The sequence below is a fragment of the Triticum dicoccoides genome, chromosome 3B, assembly GCF_002162155.2.
Source record: "Triticum dicoccoides isolate Atlit2015 ecotype Zavitan chromosome 3B, WEW_v2.0, whole genome shotgun sequence".
In the NCBI taxonomy this organism is placed as follows: Eukaryota; Viridiplantae; Streptophyta; class Magnoliopsida; order Poales; family Poaceae; genus Triticum; species Triticum dicoccoides.
In genome coordinates, this window is record NC_041385.1 from 104130811 (window position 1) to 104136289 (window position 5479).

Below are 5479 nucleotides of genomic sequence, written 5' to 3' on the forward strand. Positions count from 1 at the left end.
CTCACAATGAAAGCACCAATGTCGGTGTAAAAACCGGCGGATCTCGGGTAGGGGGTCCCGAACTGTGCATCTAAGGCTAATGGTAACAGGAGACTGGGAACACGATGTTTACCCAGGTTCGGGCCCTCTCGGTGGAGGTAATACCCTACTTCCTGCTTGATTGATCTTGATGATATGAGTATTACAAGTTGATCTACCACGAGATCATAGAGGCTAAACCCTAGAAGCTTTCCTATGATTATGATTGTTCTTGTCCTACGGACTAAACCCTCCGGTTTATATAGACACCGAAGGGGGCTAGGGTTACACAAAGTTGGTTATAGAGAAGGAGATCTATCATCCGAATCGCCAAGCTTGCCTTCCACGCAAAGGAGAGTCCCATCCGGACACGGGACGAAGTCTTCAATCTTGTATCTTCATAGTCCAACAGTCCGGCCAAAGCATATACTCCGGCTGTCCGGATACCCCCTTATCCAGGACTCCCTCACCCGTCCTGCGTCTCCAGGCGCGCAGCGCCAGGCCTGGAGACACAGGCGATCCTGAACGGTCCCTCCCACATAGGAGAGAGCTTGTGAAGCCCCTCCGTGGAGAGCACCCGCCTCAGGACGAGGTTACCCACCTCTAGGGTCCTAGAGCGGACACTGCAATAGTGATACCACCACAGCGCCTATTGGTACCTCGCAGCATGGAGCGAGGCTTGGCAGTGGGCCTCCTCCCCGAGCACGAGATATGTCCCTCGCGAGGCGTCCTGGCATGCCTCATAAAATGCCAAGACCCTCGGGGGTGACGGTGTCCTGGACTAGGGGGTACTCAACGCGTCGTCTCCCGATCAGTTGGATTGGGCCGAGGACCCCCATGGCCGTATACTCATGGGCCAGTCCAGACAGCTGTCATATACAAGGAAGAATCAACAAGACTTGGCGATCAAGACAAGGACTCCTCCCCCACCGGCGTATTCGGCTAGGACTCTTGTTATCCTAGGCCTCTGGTGCATTATATAAACCGGGGCCAGGCTAGTCGCTAGACATATACAACAACAATCATACCATAGGCTAGCTTCTAGGGTTTAGCCTCCTTGATCTCGTGGTAGATCCACTCTTGTACTACCCATATCATCAATATTAATCAAGCAGGACGTAGGGTTTTACCTCCATCAAGAGGGCCCGAACCTGGGTAAAACATCGTGTCCCTTGCCTCCTGTTACCACTGATCCTAAGATGCACTGCTTGGGACCCCCTACCCGAGATCCGCCGGTTTTGACACCGACATTGGTGCTTTTATTGAGAGTTCCGCTGTGTGATCGGCGAAAGGATCAATGGCTCGACTGCAGGTCAACTGCGACGTCGGCTTCTTCGTCACCAGCTCGACTGGTCACCTTGGCTTGACCGAGGACTGCGCCCTACCTCCGATCGTCATGTTCGGATTAAGGCCTTCATCAACACCAACTCCGATCTCTATCAAGATCATGGAGGAGTCATCCATGGAGCTCGGGGGCTCAACGTCAACATTGCCCTCAGGCGACCGTGCTGTTTTTCTGGACAGCAAACTTGTATCCGCCGCCACCACCTCCTTGAGTGTCGCTTAAATGATTACTTCGGTGAAATTATGTGGAATTAAGTCTACAACAACCCTGCAAAAATTTCGTCGATTTCCGATGGAAGAATCTCCGGCAATCTCTGATATACCGGAGCCCTGTTGAATCTGGACGAGAATCCGGACGAGTTTAGGGCGTGGTATCCAGCATCTAGCTCGGATGTCCTTTGGAGGATCCAACTGTTGATTTGCTGCGGAATTCCCATATCTACCACCTGCCCAAAATTCAGCTCGATCCGACCGTCCAAACTCCGGGAAACATCCGATTAGTGCGTCACTTTTTGGATCTGTTTTCTGCGCGAGAACGAATCCGACCCGAATTCATCTTCTTTATGAACAGGATCTCGGACATCCTTTTTAAAGGAAGTTTTCGTATGGGGTGTTGTCTTTTATTCTCAAACACATCCTAGTAGTATTAAAAGTATTCTTGCAATAAGAATTTCACCGTCGCGCCGGTGTCAAACCAGCCCGACAACATCACTCCACGGCGGCCGACCTGCATTAGACATGTCATCGCTTTGTTGAGCCGAGCTTAATTTCTTCGGATCATCATCTCGGCCAGCCGGACATTAGTTCGGCATCGTGAAGGATAAATCGTCACCAACATCACCGCCCCACGGATTACATGGAGCGGGCACACCTGCATCGCCACACGGTCACTTAATCAAGCCGGCATCGACTACGTCATGACCTGCATCGCTGGAACGGGGGCTTCATCATCTCATCATCAACCTACTCCGGAGACTTCGGCGTCGCTGGCCGACCAGCTCCATCACGTTAGCTGGACTGAGGGCTTTGCCTCGGCGAGCCAACCTTTGCCAGCATCGCCATGCCATTGCTTTATCGCCCATTAGGCGATAGGTGTGCGGATCGAGTCCCAATTTTGGGAATCACCTTTCTTCGGATTGCTACAACAAATAAGCCAGGTGCTATTAATCCTAGTATTTTTTGCTTGTTAGGGTTCATTTTTTCCAATGAATTATTACTTTGGTTTGTCCGTCATATGTATGCAGGTCTATCAAATGGTGGCCGCATTAACGATGGTCACATGGTGGTTCGGTCAGTTTCCGTACATAGTATGGGGAACGCCGCATACAGAACTCGAACCGACCTGTGAATTCAGGCCTTGTCATGCATTTACCGCATCACGCCGCCGCCCTGCATCGACATTGACTTCGGCGCCAGGCGATATTTCTTTTATTACTCACTTTGCATAAATTATTTGTTATGCAACGAATTTTTATTTTTATTTTTGTTATTATTACTATTATCTCCGGTTTGCACTATTTTTTGTGTACAAGAAAATGATCCAGCCGGACTATATCCTTTGGCGTCACCTCGGCTGGACGGGGGGCTTTGTCAATACTTCATTAGCCCATGTCGGGGACTTCGGCATCATCCTGCCGTCCTGCATTGACCGTGCTATGTTACCACTTCGGAGTGTCGAGCTCTTTGCTCCGCCACCTCGGGACCGGCTCGGGGATGGAACCTTGTCCCGCATCAAACTCGGACCGCGTCATCAAATACCGAACACATTAACCAACTAAGTTGTCTTCATGCTCAAAGTTTTAAATATTTAACTTGTGTTCGGCTTGGCCAAGCATTATACTTTTTTGGAAAAAAGTTGCTTGTAAAAATTTCCTTGTCCAAACTTTGTTTGTGACGCGCAAATTCAAATACCCTGTTTACTTGGGGGCTTCCTTCATGAAGCTTTTCCTCTTGCATATGATTATACTTGTATGGCTTCGTTCCTTGTTCGTGTATTACGCCACAATATGCACCATATTGACTAAAGCGATTTGCAAGCTGGGTTGCTTGGCTCCTGTGCTTACCCCTACGTTCCCGATTGTTCGGCTAGGGAGTAAAGGGAGCACCTCTGCTATTGTCACGATCGGGTCACCCGAGCCGGACCTCAGACTGGGTGAAGCCGAAAGCTAGCACTCTTATTATTTTCAATCATGGTCGGCACACAACGGAACTCATGAGTACAAAAAATCTATTGCACAAGTCTCATAATAACAATGAGCACCGAAGAAAGGTATCGGTGGGGGTACTATTTTCTTCTAAGATGCTTCTTACTCTTTGCAGTAATATAGCATAAGTTCCCTGAGCGCGCTTTGTCTGTTACAGCCTTATGGCCTGATTGCTTGGTTATTGGAAACACCGTCGATATTCTCGACAAATGGAGTACATAACACTTTTCGGTCCTTGACCGAAGAGGGAGAAGCCGACGGTCGGTTAAGACGCGTTTAAAGTTCGGTTGAACATAGATATGATATAAGTACTTCAGTACATGCAATCATTCTTTTACCCAAGTCACTTGGGGGCTCTTAAATTTATATGAGTCGCTTTATGATAAGTGTTTTTCTTCTTAGTCGTTGCAAAGTTTTTATTATTATTTATCACTCCTTTTTTCGACACAAGTGTGCGGTCACTAGCCGGGGAGCCTAATTTCTCTCTAAAAGCCGCTAGAGTTTAGTTTGCTAAACTGGCCTAGTAAGAAGTACTCCGCCTTCGGGATAGGAGATTGAAGCCGTAGGCTGACCCGCTTGAAGTTTTGAGATAGGATGTGTCATGTTAAAGCACGACAGAAGCACCTTTTTTTCTAAAGTCCAATTTTTGGATTGGCACCGAACACTTGACCTAGTTCGGACATTAACCTTCTGAATAAGTTTTTTGGCTTTTTGAGCCCATGGCACTTTTAAACTATTTGTGTGTTTTCAGCACAAGTCTCACAGTGCAACACCGGACACCTTTAGAGATTCGGCAAAAACATTCTCGGATATTGCTATATATGCATCGGTTTTGAATTGTGTCTTCGGTCAATAGTTGGGTTGCCCGGCTCCTGCGCTTGCCTCCTATGTTCCGCTTTGTTCGGCTAGGTGTGCAAACGGAGAACCACTGCGATTGTGCTTCCAACTCACATGGTTAAGCACCTAGTGGAGAAAGCCGAAAACTGACTGTCACAATAAGCGTAAACTGGTCGGCAATCTGATGACGGCGTTAAACGACGGGCCATTCATAACAATGGCCGAAGTGTTTACGGCTTGACCTTGACTGTCGCCGAACACTACCGGGGGCTATTAACTGGCCTCCCAAACTAAATCCTCGATATTTTGCTCTTACATTGGAGTTGGGGTTTCATGATCATGCTTAGCATGACAACCCAAAGAAAGGAACCGATAGCAGGACTATTTTCTTTGGAAGACATTTCTTCTGTTAAACAGTAATATGATATGTCTCTCCGTGTACCTTTGTTTATAAACCGTATGGCCAGATTGCCTTGTTTGTTGTAAATCTTTGCCCTCATAAAGGCTTTATAAAGTAGGACAAACACTCCTCGGCTATTGGCCGAGGAGGTGGAAGCCGATGGTCGGTCAACAAAGTTTTGTACAGTACGAATCCGAGCATTAATGACGTAAAGTACTTGGATACATAGAGTCATTACACATAATTTGTGATTTTACTATGGATATCGATCCTTAATTCGGCCTCCCGTGCCCGCATTAAGGCTCGGGGGCTACTGGGCTTCGGGCTTATTATTTACAAATATTAAAGGGGCACATCAATCCCCTGATCTAGTGTTACCACCCGACCAGTGTCTCGGGGGCTACTGCATTGCCTGTTCTATGCAGAAAAGTTTAAGTGCAATACAGTTTCCGAGAAGATTTTGATCCTTAGGTTGGTCGGCCGCACCCAACCTGAGTCTCGAGGACTGAGCACGCTGCTTTTTGTGTCCCGAAGTATTCTGCCGAGCTAGGACTTGATCCTCAGACCGATTTTGCAAATCAACCTGAGTCTCAGCGGCTACGTGGATCAGCGGTCTTATGTCATCCTTCATGTGCATCTCGGGTTTTAGACCGATACCCACCTTGAGGGCTACTAG